Source organism: Heterocephalus glaber, unplaced genomic scaffold (assembly GCF_053883595.1).
Source record: "Heterocephalus glaber isolate CG9 unplaced genomic scaffold, H.glaber_assembly_v1.0 deba00000347, whole genome shotgun sequence".
In the NCBI taxonomy this organism is placed as follows: domain Eukaryota; kingdom Metazoa; phylum Chordata; class Mammalia; order Rodentia; family Bathyergidae; genus Heterocephalus; species Heterocephalus glaber.
In genome coordinates, this window is record NW_028258143.1 from 10288340 (window position 1) to 10309994 (window position 21655).

At 35.9% G+C, this 21655-nt stretch overlaps 1 protein-coding gene across 9 annotated transcripts in view; it reads right to left on the bottom strand.

Moving 5' to 3' along the window:
* Positions 1-21655, bottom strand: part of Thsd7b (thrombospondin type 1 domain containing 7B) — a 1329200-nt gene that overhangs the window by 849216 nt on the left and 458329 nt on the right. For 8 of the 9 annotated variants that reach the window (XM_087197681.1, XM_087197682.1, XM_087197688.1 and 5 more), the window contains one exon: positions 10079-10199. The exons of the other annotated variant lie outside the window; for it this stretch is intronic. The gene's annotated coding sequence lies outside the window, so the exon portion shown is untranslated. The remainder of the gene's footprint in view (positions 1-10078; positions 10200-21655) is intronic. 9 annotated transcript variants of the gene reach the window in all.

The following is a 21655-nucleotide window of genomic DNA, read 5'->3' on the forward strand; positions in this document are numbered from 1 at the left end:
GAACCAGTATAAATTCAGAGGATCATCAATACCTACTTTGAGAACCTATATGCCAATAAGATAGAAAACACAGAAGAAATGGACACATTCCTAGATACATATGAATTACCAAAGTTGAACAAAGATGACCTAAAAATTCTAAATGACACAACATAAACCAATGAAATTGATATTGTAACTAAAAATTTACCAACTAAGAAAAGCCTGGGTCCTGATGGCTTCACTGCTGAATTCTACAAGACATTTAGAGAGGAACTACTGCCACCACTGTTTAAACTCTTCAATAAAATTGAAAGGAACCAAGCATCACCCTGATCCCCGAAAGAGAAAGACCCAACCGAAAAGGAGAACTATAGGCCAATCTCACTAATGAACATAGATGCAAAAATCCTTAATAAGATACTCCCAAACAGAATGCAGGAGATCATCAAGATCATGCATGCTGACCAAGTGGGATTCATCCCAGGGATGAAGGGATGGTTCAACATACACAAATAAATCAATGTAATACACTATATCAATAGAGCCAGGGACAAAAACCATATGCTCATCTCAACAGATGCAGAAAAATCATTTGACAAAATCCAACAAGCATTTATGATAAAACCCTACAAAAAGTCAGAATAGATGGTCTCTACCTCAATCTGATAAAAGCTATCTATGAAAAACCAACAGCCAATATCATACTAAATGGTCAAAAACTGAAATCCTTCACACTAAAATCAGGAACAAGACAAGGATGTCCACTATCACCACTCCTGTTCAACATAGTTTTGAAAACATTAGCCATGGCAATTAGACAAGTGAAATAAATAGAAGGAATAAAGAAAGGAAATGAAGAAGTCAAATTGTCATTATTTACAGATGATATGATACCCTATATAGAAGACCCACAAAAACTCCACCAAAAGTCTTCTAGACCTCTTAACCAAATTCAGCAAAGTAGCTGGATACAAGGCCCACACACAAAAATCAATAGCTCTCCTATACACAAAAACTGAGAAATAGCTTAAACAATTCCTTTCACAATAGCATCCAAAAACCTGAAATACCAAGGAGTCAACCTAACAAAAGAAATCAAAGACCTGTTCTCTGAAAACTATAGCACTCTGAAAAGAGAGATTGAAGATGATATCAGAAAATGGAAAGACATCCCCTGCTCCTGGGTAGGAAGGATCAACATAGTGAAAATGGCCATACTTCCAAAACTGCTATATAGATTCAATGCAATCCCAATTGAAATCCCAGCAGCATACTTCATGGACCTTGAGAAAACAATCCAAAAATTCATTTGGAACAAGAAGAGACCCAGAATAGCAAAAGCAATTCTAGGTGATAGAGACATGTCAGGGGGTATTACAACCCCCAATTTGAAACTATACTACAAAGCTTCTGTGATAAAAACAGCACTTTAGTAGCAAAAAACTGACCTGAGGACAAGTGCAACACATTAGAAGATGCAGAAAAAACTCCAGACACACTCATCTTCGACAAAGGAGCCAACACCCTCACTGGAGGAAAGATAGCCTCTTTAATAAATGGTGCTAGAAAAACTGGGTTTCAACTTCCCAAAGATTAAAACTAGACCTATATCTCTCACCGTGCACTAAACTAAAATCAAAATGGATGAAAGATCTAAATATTAAAATGTAAACACTAAACCAGATGGAAGAGAAGTTAGGTAGAACTGTTGAAGCCATTGGTGTAAGAAAAGATTCTATGAACAAAAACCTCAGTTGCCCGTGAACTAGCACAAACAATCAACCAGTTGGATCTCTTCTTACTAAAAAGCTTCTGCACAGCAAGAGAAACCACCAACAGTGTGAAGAGATAACCCAGAGTGTGGGAAAAAACTTTCACTAGCTGTCCCTCAGACAAAGGTCTACTATCTCGAATCTATAAAGAATTTAAAAAGATCAGACCTCCCAAATTTAAAGACCCAGTCGAAAAATGGGCATCTGAAATGAACAGACATACAAAGAAGTAGAAATAGCAAATAAATACATGAAAAAATGTTCAACATCACTGGGCATTTGAGGGATGCAAATGAAAACAACACTGAGATTCCACATCACTCTAGAAAGAATGGCTGCTATAAGGAAATCAACCAATAACAAATGCTGGCAGGGCTGTGGGGAAACAGGAACCCTATTCCACTGCTGGTGGAAGTGTAGACTGGTGCAACCACTGTGGAAATCAGTATGGAGATACCTCCAAGAACTAGGATTGGAAGTCCCATTTGACCCAGCTATTCCACTGTTAGGTATATTCCCCAAAGAATTAAAAGAATCATACAACAGTGATATATGTGCACCCATGTTCATACCAGCACAATTCGTGATATCTATAGCTTGGAAACAACCCAATTGCCCATCAACTGGAGACTGGATAAAGAAAATGTTGTTTTTTAATAAAAAGGAGTATTAGTCATAAAGAATGAGGAATGAGAGACACATATCTAAATGGATGCACATTGAGCACATACTCTTAAGTGAAATAAATAGGACATACATGTGTAAATACAGAATAGTTTCTCTGGTGTTAGAAACCAAAAGTGTAAATAAGGACTAAAAGGTATAATAAATGATGTGAAATAGGAAGACAAGGTGCAAAGGGGAAGGGGAAATGGGAGGGGTAGGGGTAAAGAAAGAAGGGAATGGAATTAATATGAAAAAAAGAAAAAAATGAATCAATGTCTTTGTAGATAGGGAGGGATGGAGGGCTTGAAGGGAGGCCAAGGGAATGTGGAAAAAATAAGAACCAAGGGAGATTATGTAAAGGTGCAAATTTCCAATGATGAATGTCATTATATTGTATACCTTAAATGTACCAATAAAACTTTTTTAAATGCTTGTCATTGGTCATGAGTGGGAGTGCTAAATCAACATAGACAAAGTGAGATGGTTTAATCCAACAAAGCTTTGCCATTATTTAAAATTAGAGTGACTCTTAGAGAAGATCCACAGTTACATGAGAAGACCATTTCAAACCAGTGATGTCAGCTTCCAACTGATAAGGGTATCTTTTCTCAACAATTTCCAATACACATCATGGTTTTTGTAACCCTCTCTCTCTCTTCCTCTGGGGCCACACTTCTTGCATTTTCTAATTCACAAATACAAGAAAGGACATGTGTTGAAATTAGTGTTGAAACAAGTAAGAAAATGTTGAGAGTATTAACAAGGACACTTGAAGGATCAAGATAGTCAAAAAATGTTAAAAGAGATTTCTATAACTCAGTTTTTCCACTATCCTTTGCAGTAATCAAATATTTCCAATTACAGAGGATTAATTCAATGCGCCACAACTCAATCCATTCCAGCATTCAGTGGCTCCAATTATTAGGATGTTCAACTCAAGCTGCAATAGTTGTTTTCCTTTCTTAATGTAAAGTATTGGATCCTAAATTTTCCCTTTAGCTATAGGTAAAGTATGTTTCAGATTTCTGCAACAAGAGCAACCTCCAAGCTTTGTCTTTTTAGGCTAAACAAGTCTAGCTCTCTCAACTATTTTACATTAATCAAGGTTTCTTTGCTTCGCCAAAATAGCCTCTTTCTCCAGACATGTGGCCAGGAGGTGAAGATCAGCTTTGAAGGATGAAGTTGCAAGCAGTGAGCAGCATGCACATAAAGGTTGTTGGGTGAGGTAACAACTGGGCCTGAAATAACCCTAAGCATAAAAAAAGTTTATGCAAAAAAAGTATATGGGTATAAGTATTCATTAAAAAGTATATGGGTATAACTATTCATATCAAGGCTCATTATAAATGTTAATTAGAAATACAGTAATGTAAATTAAACAGGTAGTAGTAACCTAAAAATCTATTATATGAAAATAATTAACTTTGTTATTATCTTCTCAATGGGTTGTTGTAAAGCCATACTGAGTGGTTGCAATGAGAATAAAAATACGGAAAATGTGTACATGATGAGTTAAAAAAAACTCATTCTCATATTAGACTTCAATTATGATGAAAAATCTCTGTATGAAGTTTTTGAAAGAAATATACTAAATAAAATTGTATGGGGATGGTAGGAATATGAGAGATTGTGTTCTTCTTTGTCCTCTTGTTAAGATTCAAAAAAATTTAATCAGGAAGTATACTTCACAATACCTCCATTTCATAGATTTTTTTAGAAATCCACAGAACACACTGTAACAAACACCAAATATGGCACAGTTTGGATCATATATTGAGTTCTTAATAAAGTATCTACAACCTGCTTGAAGAAGCCAGCTCAGCAAAGACATTTCACTGCACTGTGTAGAATTTTGCAATTTGTCAGTGAAACTATGTTTTTCCCAGGAAAGAAAATAATCTTGCCACAAAAGAAACTTTAATGACTACTTTAAAAATAGTGTTGTTTCCCTGTGTAGCTATTCTCCAAGTAACAAAGAGAGGACATGCTTTTCCTCTCCTTTATGTGTCACAAAACTCATCTAAACACAAGTTACCATCAACTTTTAATGGAAATGCCAGGAGCAAGACAGGAAGCTGACCCTTGGGTCTCATGGTCCTGTATAAATAATCAAAGATATTTTGCAAGAAAACTTTTGTATCATGAAAATTGAAATAAATAAAAGTGAGGCCCAGAGGAGACCTCCAGACCAGTGCACCATGGCTCGCAGGCAGCAAGAGGCTTCCAGGTAGGTGTGCTGCAGCTCCCAGAATAGAAGAAGCTTCCAGGTAAGTGTGCCATGGCTCCCAGCCCAGAGGAGACCTCCAGATCAGTGCACCAAGGCTCCCATGCAGCAGAAGGCTTCCGTATAGGCATGTGATGGCTACTAGCCCAGAGGAAGTGAGCCACGCAGGTGTCAGGAACACAGACCCACCCTACACCTTCCCTCTTCCCATGCATCAAAATGAGAAGACAGGTAAACAAGCCAGAGAACCAGACTTCCAGATCACCTACAGCAAACCCAAAGGGAAATGAGATGGAACACTCTGATACTCAACTAACTGGGCTCCCTGAACTAGCAATGAAAGAGGATCAGGAAAAAATGAAATCAGAAATAATTTCTCACATAACAGCAAAGATCGTGCCCATAGTGCAAGACATGATTAATAAATTTAGACAGGATACAGATAAAAAAATAGAGGAGCTGAGGAACATAATGGAATCCCAACATAGGAAACAAATGGAATCCATAAAACAGATGCAAAAAGATTTCCAGGAGATTAAAAACTCCATTGAAAGTCTATGCAGCAGAATGAGCCAATGTGAAGACAGAATTTCAGATATAGGAGATAAGATTGCAAGTAGTGACCAGGAAGAAAAAATTGTTTAAAATTAAAAGGGACCATGAGAAATCAATCCAGCAGCTGCTAGAAGATACAAAGAAAAATAACATAAGACTGGTTTGAGTCAATGAAGAAACAGGAGAAAGTGCAGATGACATGAAAATACTGTTCACAGAAGTGATGGTAGAAAACTTCCCAAACAGGGGAAAAGAATTTGACATACAGATAAGTGAGGCATATAGGACACCAACTAGCCTTCATCAAAAAAAATCTACAAATAGGCACATAATTGTTAAGATTCCAGGAACCCAACAGAAGAACAAAATTCTACAGGTAGTTAGAGAAAACAAAATAGTCACATACAAAGGAAAGCCCATCAGAATCACAGAGGACTTCTCAACACAAACCCTCAAGACAAAAAGAGCTTGTAGTGATGTGTTTCAAGCCCTAAAGGAAAACAACCTCCAACCCAGATTGATGAACCCTGCAAAACTATCTTTCAAAATTGATGGTGAAATAAGATACTTTCGTGACAAAGAGCACCTTAGAAACTTCATGAATACCAAACCAGCACTCCACAAAATTTTAGACAATATCCTAGGAAAAGACAATGAGGATCACAACCCCAGGAAGCCCAGCAGAATGAATCCACCTGGCACAAGAAGAAACTAAAAGCAAAGGGGGAGGATCCAACAAAAAGAAGTCATGACAATGATAACTCAATACATGTCAGTTATAAACATCAATGTTAATGGTCTCAACTCACCAATCAAAAGAAATAGACTGGGAGAATGGGTCAAGAAGCAAAATCCAACAATATGCTGCATACAAGAAACACACTTAATTCAAAAAGAAACTATAGACTGAAAGTTAATGGGTGGAAAACAATACTCCAGGCGACAGGAACCCGAAAAAAAGCAGGAGTAGCTACCCTCTTTACAGACCAAGTGGATCTCAAACCCACACTGATTAAGAGAGACAAAGAAGGACACTATATCCTTGTAAAGGGAACAATTCAAGAGGAAGAGATGACAATCATAAATATCTATGCACCAAACACTAGTGCAACCAACTATCTAAAACAAATACTAACAGACATGAAAAACCCTTAAGCACTAATACAATAGTAGTGGGGGACCTCAATACCCTATTGTCACAAATAGATAAACTAGACAAAAAACAAGCAATGAAATACGAGAACTCAATCAAACTATTGAAGATATGAACCTAACAGAGTGTTTACAGAGTGTTCCACCTCACAAAATCAGAATACACATTCTTTTCAGCTCCACACAGGTCATTCTCCAAAATAGACCACATACTCTCTCAGAGAACACAGTTAGGTAAGTGCAAAGGAATTGAAGCTATTCCCTGTATATTATCAGAACATAGTGCAATGAAACTGGAGATCGGCAGCAAAAGCAACGCAAAATCTTCATAAACACATGGAAATTGAACAACACACTTCTGAATAACCAATGAGTCACAGAGGAAATTAAAGAAGAAATCAGACAGTTCCTTCAAATAAATGACAACGACAATACAACATATCGGAATCTATGGGACACAATGAAAGCAGTCTCACGAGGGAAATTCATAGCAGTGAATAATCATATTAGGAAAACAGACCAAGCCCAATTAAACAACCTGATGCTGAACCTCAAGCTTCTAGAAAGAGAAGAACAGGACAACCCCAAAGCTAATACAAGGGAGGAAATTATAAAGATCAGGGCAGAAAGCAATGCAGTGGAGACTAAGAAAACAATACAAAAAAATCAATGAAGCCAAGATTTGGTTCTTCGAAAGAATCAACAAAATTGACAAACCTTTAGCCAATCTTATCAGGAAAAGGAAAGAAAAGGCTCAAATCCATGCAATTAAGAATGAAAAGGGTGAAATTACAACAGACCCAGCAGAAACCCAGAGAACCATCAATACCAACTTCGAGAACCTATATGACATCAAGATGGAAAACACAGAAGAAATGGACAGATTCCTAGACATGTATGAATTACCAAAGTTGAATGAAGAAGACATAAAAATTCTAAACAACCCAATATCAATCAATGAAATTGAAAATGTAATTAAAAACTTACAAACCAAGAAAAGCCCGGGCCCTGATGGATTCACTGCTGAATTCTATAAGACATTTAGAGAGGAACTACTGCCACTACTGTTTAAACTCTTCAATGAAATTGAAAGGGAAGCAATACTCCCAAAATCATTCCTGGAAGCAAACATCACCTTGATCCTCAAAGCAGAGAAAGACCCAACCGAAAAGGAGAACTATAGGCCAATCTCACTAATGAACATAGATGCAAAAATCCTTAATAAGATACTCCCAAACAGAATGCAGGAGATCATCAAGATCATGCATGCTGACCAAGTGGGATTCATCTCAGGAATGAAGGGATGGTTCAACATACACAAATAAATCAATGTAATACACTATATCAATAGAGCCGGGGACAAAAACCATATGCTCATCTCAACAGATGCAGAAAAATCATTTGACAAAATCCAACAAGCATTTATGATAAAACCCTACAAAAAATCAGAATAGATGGTCTCTACCTCAATCTGATAAAAGCTATCTATGAAAAACCAACAGCCAATATCATACTAAATGGTCAAAAACTGAAACCCTTCACACTAAAATCAGGAACAAGACAAGGATGTCCACTATCACCACTCCTGTTCAACATAGTTTTGGAAACATTAGCCATGGCAATTAGACAAGAGAAAGAAATAAAAGGAATAAAGATAGGAAATGAAGAAGTCAAATTGTCATTATTTGCAGATGACATGATACTCTAAATAGAAGACCCCAAGAACTCTACCAAAAGTCTTCTAGAATTAATAACGAAATTCAGTAAAGTAGCTGGATACAAGGTCAGCACACAAAAATCAATAGCTTTCCTCTACACGAACAACAGACTCACTGAGAGAGAAATACCTTAAACAATTTCTTTCACAATAGCATCCAAAAAACTGAAATACCTAGGAATCAACCTAACAAAAGAAATCAGACCTCTTCTCTGAAAATTATAGCACTTTGAACAAAGATTTTGAAGATGTTATCAGAAAATGGAAAGACATCCCTTGCTCCTGGGTAGGAAGGATCAACATAGTGAAAATGGCTATACTTCCAAAACTGCTATATAGATTCAATGCAATCCCAATTGAAATCCGAGCAGCATACTTCATAGACCTTGAGAAAACAATCCAAAAATTCATTTGGAACAAGAAGAGACCCAGAATACCAAAAGCAATTCTAGGTTACAGAGACATGGCAGAGGGGATTACAACCCCCAATTTGAAACCATACTACAAAGCTACTGTAATAAAAACACCATGGTACTGGCAAAGAAAAAGACCTGAAGACCAGTGGACAGATTAGAAGATGCAGAAACAACTCCAGACACACTCAGCCACCTCATTTTTGACAAAGGAGCCAAACATCCTGGCTGGAAGAAAGATAGCCTCTTTAATAAATGGTGCTGGATAAATTGGGTTTCACTTTGCGAAAGACTAAAACTAGACCTATATCTCTCACCATGCACTAATCTAAAATCAAAATGGATTAAAGATCTAAATATAAAACAAAAACACTGAACTGGCTGGAACAGAGGTTAGGTAGAACTCTTGAAGACATCAGTGTAGGAAAAGATTTTATGAACAAAACCTCAGTTGCCCGTGAACTAGCACAATCAACAAGTGGGATCTCTTTTTACTAAAAAACTTCTGCACACCAAGAGAAACCACCAGTAGTGTGAAGAGACAACCCACAATGTGGGAAAAAAGTTTTACCAGCGGTCCCTCAGACAAAGGTCTACTATCTTGAATCTATGAAGAACTTAAAAAAATCAGACCTCCCAAATTTAAAGACCCAATCCAAAAATGGGTATCTGAAATGAACAGACATTTCTCAAAGAAGTAGACATGGCAAATAAATACATGAAAAAATGTTCAACATCACTGGTCATTTGAGAGATGCAAATGAAAACAACGCTGAGATTCCACCTCACTCCAGAAAGAATGGCTGCTATCATAAAATCAACCAACAACAAATGCTGTCGGGGTTGTGGGGAAAGAGGAACACTGCTCCACTGCTGGTGGGAGTATAGACTGGTGCAACCACTGTGGAAATCAGTATGGAGATACTTCAACAAACTAGGACTGGAAGTCTCATTTGACTCAGCTATTTCTCTGCTGGATATCTTCCCCAAAGAATTAAAAGAATCATACCACAGTGTTATATGAGCACCCATGTTCATAGCAGCACAGTTTGTAATATCTAAAACTTGGAAACAGCCCAAATGACCATCAACTGGAGACTGGATAAAGAAAATGTGGGGTTTTTATAAAATGGAGTACTACTCAGCCATCAAAAATGAGAAATTAGAGACCTTTATAGCTAAATGGATGCACATTGAGATGATACTCTTAAGTGAAATAAACAGGACACACATGTGTAAGTACCAAATAGTTTCTCTAGTGTGAGAAACTGAAAGTGTAAATAAGGACTAAATTGTATAATAGATAATGTGAAATAGGAAGAAAAGGGGCAATGGGGAGGGGGAAGTGGGAGGGGTAGGGGAAAGGAAAAAGGGAATGGAATTAATATGAGAAAATAAAAAAATAGAAACAAAGTCTTTGTAAATAGGAAGAGATGGAGGGGTTGAAGGGAGGGTAGGGCAAGAGGCAAAAACAAGAACCAAGAGAGTATGTAAAAGTGCATATCTCCAATGATGAGTGCCATTATGTTGTACACCTAAAATGTACCAATAAAATGATATATATATAAATAATAATAATAATAATAATTAATAATACCTGTTGAAGGAATGTATGCGTGAGTGAATATTTTCACGCAGAACCAGGCACATGGGAGTAAGTTTTTGTGATGTCCAATGTGCTCCCGAGTCAGATACACAAATGTCTCTCTGGTTTAGGCCTGGAAAAAAAAAAAAAAAGAGAGAATGATTTCCCTCTTTCAAGAAGGTAATCTCAGGATGATTTATATTTATTAAAACTGCTCCTTGCTTTCAATAATGAAATCTTAAAGTCAAGCACAAATAGAGATGTCTACTCCTCTCTGCTTGTCTTTCCCCTAATAATTATGGCAACTATGGGGCTCTCTTCCTAGTTCCCTAAATCAACCAAAATCCATTGTAATACCCTCTTTCTCCACTAAAATTGGCTCTTCGTTAAATAAGTGGGGCCAAATTCTGTCACAGTGATAGTCACTGCTGTAGCCAACAGTCAGCTGATTTTATTTTATATTAAATGATGTTTTAATGAAAAGGATCTAGATTAGATGGCCCCCTGGATGTTGTTAAAACATGACACAATCTAACTCCATGGTATGCCTCAGCAACACAATGAACAGAAACTCATGATCCTACTTGCTCCTCTAACACCATATTTCATATCAAACACTGTCATCATCAAATATTTAATAATTACCAGAATGCAGATAAAAACAATGTTGGGCTCAGTAAAAACAAGAAAGATTATGCATGGTCTCTCATTTGTGGCTGTTTACTCACTAACTGGCAACCTGGGACACATAATAAGTAAAGGTTTCATTCACAAAGTAGCCTATGTATGTGTTAATTTCCCACAGACTCTGAGTGTTCTAGAAACTTCTAGAATGATTTCAAGGAGAAAATTTTGAAAGATGAGATTTTAGACAAAGTTAGAACATGGAAAAACATGAAATATCAAACAAGGGAATGGGACTAACTAAAGTGATGAGACTGGAGCTTTAGAAATAGGGTGAAGCTTTATGGTAAAGGATCTAAACTGTAAGCACTTCTAATTTTGCTCACTAAATAATGGATCTGGAAAAAGTAAGTCCGAATAAGTTGGTAGTTAAGTCTATTAATGTAGAAAATAGGACAAATTCTCCAAGTAAGGGAATACAGTGCAGAAATAGCAAGACACTAAGGGTTGAGCCTACAGTCTGCTCACATTTAGAGGAAGCAGATTTTGCTCATAGTGTATCTTCTGGGTAAAATGCTCTTTTCTACTTGACTATCTTATCAGTGTATGTGCAGCCCTCAACACCTAAATTAAATGGCTCTTCATCTCTATGGTCTTCTTCAGCTCATCCTGACAGCTATTCACTGCCCAATTTATGATCCCAACATTTGCCATGTAATAATTATTCATACATCTCTTTCATCCATTAGACTGTGAGCTATGCAGTGAAAAAGATTCTGCTTTATCACTTTTTATATTCCTAGTTCAGTGCCTGGCACAGAGAGACAGTTAATCTATGCTTATTAAATGTTCAATGTCCCACAAAGTAAAGAAAAAGTGACCTGAGAGGTAGGAGGGGACTTAAAACTACAAAATATTGTGGAATAATAGTAATAATATCTAGACTTCATTTAGACATTGGGGTGCTGGATTTCAAGGTGATGCTATAAGCTGATACTTGGGTGTCTGGAAAGTGCGTGTGTGTATTTTATACATAGAAAAACTGGGGGTTCTTGAGGACCATTCAGCAGATAATAGTAGCTAGCCTCCAATGTGTCCTTCTGTAAGTCTCACTTACGAGGTACCTTGTATGTCCTGTCCCGTGCTGAATAAGAAATCCTGCAAATGATACTGTGTAACTTTCTAGTCTAGGTCACTAAAGACAATACAGCCTTTGCCTGCTATTCTGTAGATCACTCACTCTAGGGGGCAGTTGAGTTTCATGGTCCCTTATAAATAATCAAGACTTTTTGCTGGATAACCTTTGTATCCATGTCATGAGGCTACTCCAGCAACCCAATTCAGAGTCCACATAGTAAGAAGCAGGCCTTCAGCCAACAGCACTATCATTTCAGGCTTGTGGATAAGGATCCTTGGAAGCATATCCCCAGCCTCAGTTAACCCATCAGATGACTGCAGTCCCAGCTGAAGTCTGGACTAAAACCTCATGAAAGACCCTTCACTAAAGCCAACAAACTAACCTGCCTCTGTAATCCTCACCTACAGAGACTACATGAGACAATAAGTGTTTATTATTGTTTTATGCAGCTAAATTTTGGAGTAATTTATTGCAAAGAAATAAATGACTGGCATATATAGGTTCTCTCTATTTTTTTAAATCTTCCAAAATGGAAGAAGACAAAAAGGGGGAATCAATAACATTGACTCTCACAGTGTACATGCTTGGTTATTCTGCTGGTGGGTTTCACACCTAAATGTAGAGCAAACCAGATTAAAAATTAGGAGAAGCAATTCAAGCCTTCATCCTGTTTTGGCTCACTTTTCTCTGAAAAGCTCTTTCACTCTTCTGAAACTCTATTTCCTTCCTTATAAAGTGAGAATGTAACACATAAGACAAAGTATGCTGTGGATTAAGCAAGGCTGAATTTCTTAAGCACTCAGCATAGGATCTGACTAAGTACAGTTTAAAGAGAATATAGATTATGAAATAAATAGAAGAAACTATTAGAGAGGTAAGCTACAGAATAATGAGTTCCTAAAACTAAAATATGGCCTCGCACAAACATTTCTAGGCCAAGTCCTGATTCCTACATATGATGGAATTAGGTTCATCTCACTTTATCATTCTACCCATATCACTATTCTTCGAGCCCATATTTTACTTCAGGTAAATTAGTTCTTTCAGTATATATTTAGTAAGTGCCTATTACATAGCACATATTGTTCTTGGTGCTAAGAGTAAAGCAATAAACAAAATAAATTTAAAACAGAAAAAAGATAAGCTATGCAGCTATCTGGAAAATGGTATTTCAGGTAGAAGGAATAGTAAGTTCCATGGTCCTAGGTATGGAACTTGTAAGGCTGAAGTAAAAATAGTAAGAGGAGAAATAGAAGAAATTACTTCGGAAGAGCAACCGAGCAGGTATAAACCACCATAATGATTTTTGCTTTTACTAAGAGTAAGATGAAGCACTGCAAGAATATTTTGAACAGAAGAGTGATATCATGTGACTTACATTTTAGCAAGATTTCTCTGGCTGGTATGTAAAGAGTAGACTGTAAGAGGCCGAAAATATGATCACAGGGAGAATGGAATTAAGACAGTTATGAGTGAAGATGGAAAGAATTATTCAAGTTCTAGAAATATTTTGAGCCAATGACAAGATTTGCTGATGGATTAAATGTGTGTGGAAAAGAAAAATCAAAGATGACTCCATTTTGGATATCAGCAATTTAAAATTTATCTATTGCTACCAGTAGATAGGAGAAATCTATGAGATGAAAGAAAGAGACTTAAAATGTGTGAGTTGATGGTATAAATTTAGAAGGCATTCACCACACGTAGTCTGAGATTGGATGAGGTCAGCAAGAGGATGGTAGCATGGATGGGGGTGGGGTAAGGATTGTGCCATCAGCAGTTAGGTCTCCCTTCACTCACATCTCCATCTCCAAATTAGCCCTTTTTCACCTCCCTGGGCTCCCAGCCTCCTTGAAAACTATCCTCCCTTCCAAAATTCCAAGTCCAACTCCTCAAACCATAAATCGTATCTCTGTTTCTGTCTGTCTCTCACTCCATCTGCCCCCACCATAAACCCAAGACCACATGCCTGCTAAGCAAGTGTTCTATCACTGAGCTACGCCTCCACCCCATCCTCTATGCTCAAAGCAGTCTCCTCTTTAACTGTTGGCTGCTATAGTCATCTTCAATTAGCAGCACATTAGCACAGAGCTGGTTAACTTTGACTCCATCTTCTCTGTGCCCAAATCAATTATTTGAGTGAAGATTTCTTAGTTAAGTAACTTTTAAAATAGGTACATACATAATAACTAAAACCTTAAAAGATTATTCACAGGCATATGAAGTCCTCATTTTTGACACTTCAGGTAATGCTTACTCCATTTGAAGATGATGAAATTATGGCTTATCAAGATTAAGCAAGTCTCATAGTAGGACTTACGGTTCCTAATTTGTAACTTGTTAACACAACACAAGAAAAGAAATAACAAGTTCACTGATAACATGTGTCAATAGCAAGACACCTCTAATTTCTGAGGACATTACTTTGTTGATGTACTGTAGCTGAAATCATCTCATATTCCTTCCCATGCATGGGGAAGAAGCAAGAATTGTCAGTCCAACAAATGTTTCAAAGGAAGGTCACAAGAATCTTGGGTTCAAAATGTATTTCAACTCCTGTAATCTGTCCTTCCCTGCTGTCATTCCCATTATGGTTCAATTAACAGTGGAAGCTGGAAGCAACTTGATGAACATCTGTTGCATCTACCTGGAAATAATTCAATAAGAGTACACCACAGGAAAATTTTATGAGATGTGAGCCTAACTTTTTTCCATTTTCACACTGGGTGACAAAAGCAATTCAGATGATAGGAGGGGAAAGAGTATCAGATCATCTGGAAATATTAGGCCAGTTTCTCAGTGTAGCATTCAAACATATATTTGAAAGAAACATAAAAATAACAAATAAGCGAATTGGACTTATGAAATTACATGATCGCAATTGCATCACTATTTTGCGTAGTATAAATATAGTGTTACCAGAGTTGCTTTCAAGCAAAGTATCGCTATATAAAATGGTGTTTAATGTCTAAAATAACATATTCTTTTATGTATCACCTAAATATCTCACAGAATGACCAAGGATAATGTGGAAATGGACAAAAATGTAAAGAGCTATTAGCCTCATATTGTATGGAATAAATACACGAGGGCAACAACAATTTATAATTAGCCTAGAATGAACCACAATTTAGCACACCTGCAATTCCCACATTAGATTCAAATAACATTGAATAGATCTATAAATTATTTTATGAATGGCCATTATTTGTTTATTCTTTTCAAACCAGATATTTGCAATTCCCAAAAGGAATAATTTCAAAACAGTGTCCAAGCCTACATGCTATTGTTAATAAGCATCACTGTAAAATTGTCTTTAATTAGCCTATCTGAATAACAAATATACATTCACTTGGATTGTTAATTATTTTCCTCAAACATTTTGTTTTTGAACATTTAAGCTTGGTCATGTAATTTCATGAATTCATATTTCCTAACTGATGACAATGTAAAATCAATATAGCTGATTGAAGCTTTAATTTGATGCTTATACATCAAATGATATTTCATAGATCAGCCTCATTTCTGAAGACTGTGGAAATAAAAACAGTCAAAATGAAATGAAAACTGTGGAAATAAAATTAATTTCTCAAAACAGAATAATATGATATCAAGAAACCACTCTTGGTCTTTATTCTAAAAGAATAAAAATTAAACATTCCAGAAATGTAGTTTCTGAAATGTTGAACTCTCTCATATTCTTTTATGTTCTATTTCTCTCCCTGCCCCTCTTCCTTTGTCACTGGGAGAAAATAGTAAAATGAGATTTAAAAAAAACAGAAATTCTAACACCACTCAAATATCCAGCTCATTATAAGTAAGTGATATCTCTCTTCAATAGCTAAGTAAATTGACCTAAGTTCAGGAAAGATTTATCATTGACATTAATAGTCCTTTTAACAAAAATATGGGACAGAATCATGACAATAAATTCAATAAAATGAGATTTTTGGTGAATATAATAAGCAAGAACTGGCCTCAGTCTGTTGAAAAGGCAGTTAGGTTGTGATCTGAAAGACCACTCACCCTCTCCTTACATCTGAGCCCTCATAACTCACCAAACTCAGATTTACCTAGTTCCCTCTTGGTAATGTGAGAATCAATCATTCAACAAGCATTTTTTAAGTCTGTATAATAATATAAGTGACTAAAAATAGAAGTCTCCTGGACTTTTTGGCATGGAGGAAAGTAAAAATTAAATAAATCAAGATCAAATAAATCATAAAAGGAAGACAGGGAAAAATTATATTAAGACATATATGCAAGAACAAAACTGAAACCTTGGAGACTGTAGTCATTCTGTCTTTCTAACACAATACTTAACCACCAACTTAGCAGTTTAAAGTAAAATCCATTATCATTTAATAGTTTCTGTGGGTCAAGATTAGACTCAGTGTCACTCACTGGTTCCTTTTCTGTGGGCATCACAAGATCAAAAACAAGGTGTTTGCAGGGCTGTGTTCTTTTCTGAAGGCTCTGGGGTAGAATCCACCAGCAAACTCATTCAGACTGGTTGCAAAGTCAGTTCCTTAAGGAAGGACTAAAATCCCTATTGTCTTCGTAGGTATCAGCCTAATACCACTTGAGCTTCTAGGGACATCTCTCTATTCCTGGAAGGTTTCCCCCTATACTTCAGAACCCCTTCTCACACTTAGAAGCTCCATGACTTCCCCTCTCTGTTTTTACATTTTTTTCTGCCTTCCTCTTCTCTTGCATCTCTGTTTTGAGCCAGAGAAAGTCTGCTTTTAATGGTACAGGTGATTAGATTTGGATAATACAAAATCATCTCTCTGTTTTGAGGACCATGAATAACCTGAATTAAATTTCCAAGGGATTAAGCAGTGGGCTTGGGGGAGAGGGTCATATTCTGTTACTACAGAGATTTACAAGTATAGTTGTCATAGACTGCATTATTGACTTCAGTTCTTCACTTTTCCCCATGCTTATATCCTTTATCACTGATCTTGGAATTCCTCACATAATAACAGAACATATTTCCACATCCCTTGACTTTGTTCACAGATAATTTGATTTTGTCCAATAGAAAGAAGCTGAAATGATGCAACACTAACTCATAACAAGTTTTGAATGTTTCGATTTGCCTCATATTTCTGCAATTACAATGAGAAAAATATCCCTCTCTAACCTTCGAATTCAAGGGAGAAAAGAGGATCATGAAACAAAGTTATCACAGCTGAGTTCAGGCCAGATTAGCTGATCTCCAGTTGACCCACAGACATGTAAACGATAATGAAAAGTAATTTTAAGCCATTAATTTGGGTAGCAATTTTCTATCCAACAATATGAGAAAAGATGAAGAAATAAAATCTAGCCTAACAATAGTGAAAGAAAAGGATAATCAGAAAGTACAACTGAAAAAAATCACCCAGAACACAGTATGAAAAGACAAAGCAGGAAAAAACAATAATTAAAGGTGCAGTTACGACATGGAGAAGGGTAGCTTCAAGGGCTATAGAATATGCAACTGATAGTAGTTGGAAAAACAAAGAAAGAACAGAGAGAATGGTGACAAGAATATTTATAGAGGTAATAGAATTTGTTATAATTTATTGTAATTTATTAAAAATACAATACGTTTAATATCAGTCAAGAAAATTAAAGAATGATTCATATTTACACTTATGGAAAAACTGCAGTACACAATATTTTTTCTCACAATGAAAAAGAGATAACCTATAATGGAAAACTATTCTGGTAGAGTTCTTAACAATAAAAAAAACTAACAGAGCAATGTCTTAAATGGCTAAGAGAAAAATAAAGTTAAATCTCCCATTTCATAACTAGCTAAATTATCACTCCTGGTTGAGTTCAAACTAGACTCAGTTTTAGACATCCAGAAACTAAAATATATGGGAAATTATTAAATACTCTATTTTAGACAAAGAAAAGTAAAACTAAAGGAATATAAAAAAGTAAAAATGAACACATAATATGTTTGCTTAAAAATAGGTAAAATCTTTTATTCATTGCTAAGCAACATATGAAAAAGTGTTCTACATCATAATTAGAAAAATAAAACATTAAAATCACACTTATATATTATTTTGTATTTCCCAGCCAGCATAAAATTAGAATGTCTAACTTTATAAGGCCTTGAAAGTAAGAACTCTTATATAAATATGAACTGCTAGTAGTACACTGGTATAACACTTTTGGAAAAACTGGCATAATCTATAGAAGTTGAAAATGTACATGACCTTCATCCCTGAAATTCCACTCCTAATATATTACAGGATTTATCTTTCTTTTAGGTACATTGCAAAAATATTTCTAATGTGCTCAATAAGAAAAAAACATGTTCCCTAAAACCATATTTTTCCTAGCATAATATGGAAGTGACCTAGATGGTCATCCAAAAGAGAAAAGAGAAATAATTTTAAAGGTGTATATACAATAAAGCATTATGGAGTTGTAAACATCAATAAACAAAAATTACATTTATCAACATACATACATCTCAAAAGATATCAGATTGAATAAGGAGACAAATTGCAGAATAATGCATAAATATGAAACAATTTAGGAAAGTTTTAAAACAAATCATATAACATTTTAATAAATGCATATATATTCATTAATAATACAAAAATATACATTAGAATTATAAACATCAAATAAAGGATAATGCTTAAATCTTAAATTGGCAGGGAGGTAGAAGGGCATAGGTTTAGGACAAAGAATTTAAAAGATTTCCAATGTAAAAGTAATGCTAGACTATTTTTAAAAATTTTGAAGCAAATACAGAAAGCTATCATGATTTGATAAAGGTAGATGGTATATACATAGGTATTATATAATTTACTACACTTTTTGTATGTCTCTAGAATTCTGTAACAAAAATGTCTGAAAAAAATTTCTCAAGCTCATTTGGCCTATTTCTGTAGAGAATAAAATGTAATATGGAAGGGTATTTTATTGCATTAATCTTCCCAGGGGTCGATACATTTGCAGAAAACAACCAGAGACACCGAGGCTGCCTTTAGAGCTATGAAACACTAATGGATAAGTGTCAGTCTCTCCAGGCCCTCCATGTTTTTCTAGGGAGCAAAGATGGGACAAGATTTTCTCGTACACCTCAAATCTCTCTAGCAAGACTCTGCTCTAGCTGGAGGCCTGATCACGTTTACCTGAACCAAAATAATTATCACTTTAATAACATTTAAGGTAAGACTACCTCAAGGCTTAAGGAAGCACTGTGATGTCTTGAACAGAGCATAGGTTTAGAAGCAGAAGGAGTTAGGTTTAAATATTCTTCCCTAGGTTATTTAGATAATAAGTCCTTTGACCTCCTCAAAGCTTGAGAATTCTCATTCTCAAAGAAGGTTAGCATTATTTAAAGAATATAGGGAGGAATAAATGAAATAACATATATAAAATGTGTAGCACCTAGAATTTACTCAATACAATAGTCTCTTAAGGTTCTTTCAAGCAAAATTGTTGAAAACACAGACAAAATGGTTAAGAAACCAGAGATAGTCATGCATCACTTAAAGACAGGACACTTGCTAAGAAATGTATCAATGGACATTTTCTTTGTTGCCTCAATACCATTCATGCCACTTACACAGACTAAGAAGGCTACATCACTAGGCAAAACCATTTTCAGCTCCTTTATAATCATTTTTTTTTGTTTTTGTATGAGGGATGGAACTCAAGACCTTGTGCTTGCGAGGCAGGCGGTGGCACCTCTGAGCTACATCCCTGGCCTCCACTATAATCTTATATACGTCACATATGCGGTCCACAGAAATATCATTATGTGGCACGTGAGTGTATATAACTAGTGAGAAGAATGTGTTTTGTAATAAAGAAAATGCAAGTCTTTACAACTTAAGATATCACATTGCACACAAGTCTTTGAACAAATCATGTGACACTTCCATATCAATAACCTCATCTGGATAGTGGGGACAATAAATTTTAACTTGAAAAATTATCAGGAAATCCTGTAAATTAAAGTCCTGGACATAAAAAGCACTCAGGCATTCAAACACTAGCTGCTATTATTATTGTTATAATTAGCAATACTATTCTGTAGTGAGGGGGAAGGAGAGAAAGAAAACAGAACAAATTGGGAATTGTGATTACAGAGTGAAAAATTAACTATGAATTTTAAAACCATGAAAAACCTTGTGCAATCTAATGTGTCTCTGGATAAACTTTCAAGAGAATAACATTTCATCCTCAACAGAACTCTGCATAACTGGCCGGAGATTTAGCTCAGTGGTTTTGCTGCCTGCTGCGCAAGTGCAAGGACCCGAGTTCGATCCCCGGTACGAAAAAAAAAAAAAAAAAAAAAAAAAAAAAAAACCTCTGCATAACTAAAACCCCTACAGCTTTCTCAAAATGATTGACACATTTACTTCGTGGTAAAAATTGAATATAGTACAATAAGCCTATATCTTAAGTCTTCATTGCCCTCAACAAGTATGTTCAGAGAATCAAAATAAAATTCAAAATTAAGATTTTTCAAATGAACATTTTTAAAATATTAGAATGTATATTTTATACATAATTTAGTTATTTTAATTATATGTTCTTTTGTTAGTTTTTGAGTTTCAGGATCCATCCAAAACTGTAGGTAGTAACATCACCAGATTTCCAAGTATGGTTTCTGGAAGGGGAGCATCAACATCTCCTAGACATTTGTTAGAAATGCAGATTCTAGAGTCCCAACTGAGCCCTACTGAATTCAAAACTCCAGGAATGATGCCCAGTAAATCTGTGTTTCTCAAGCCTTCCAGGTGATTCTTGTGCACACTAGCGTTTGAGAAATACTAGGCTGCATAATAGTAGATCCACAGCTTCCAAGTCAAGAAAAATGGCCTTGTGTTACTTGCACCCTGACCACATAGGGCAGAGGTTTGCAATACAAGGAATTTTTTCACTGGCCTGCAGCCTGGAATCAAAAACTTCAAACATTCCTTACAACTTTCATGTTACAAATAATGGTCCTTATATTTGCAGAAAATGCTTCAAAATACAAAGGAAGAAGCTCCATGTGACAATCTTAGGTTCCTTCCAAACCAAAACCTGTATGATGATGAGTCAGTATGACATGAAGAGAACCCTCAAATGCAGACTGGAATCCTGGCAAATGTTTTCTTCTAAGAAGAGGGGAATGAGCTAAGTTGACCAATTGGCTTTAGAATGCCACATGTTCTGCTTCTAAAGTATTCATTCAAACTAAATAAAAACCTCAAATACTGAAAGTTGCTTCCCATGTATAAGGTAAAACTCCAAGACACAGATGAGAATCTCAAAAGCCAAAGCACTGCACATATGCTGTTTGCTCTGGTTTTGAAGGGTGGGACTCACTTAGATTGCCATGGTGGACAAAAACAGAGAGATCCTATTGAGCTCAAAGATTCTGTACACCTACTGTGATTCAACCAACAATCATATACATGCATCTCTGATTCAGGGTTACTACAAGAAATCTCTTATGCATCAAATGCTGTAAAAATTTTAAGTATGTATTTTACCATTTCACATACTAAAGACTAACCCAGACACTAAATGCTAAACCTAGAAATATATCCAGCTTTTTCTAAACTAAGCACTAAAGGCTCTCTGAGAAAGACATTGTGCCTCTCTCAGGAATACCCATCCCCTTTGCTTCCAGACACAGAAAGTGCCCCCGAAACCAATAAATATCCTTTGTCCTTTCAGCTTGTGGATTCTACCCCACAGAAAAATAGTCCCTCATTTCAAGGACCACTTTCCACAGATTGCTAGATGGAACTAAAATCAAGCAACTCTTATGCACATGCATCTTCATCAAGGAACGTCCACTGCTCCCAGAT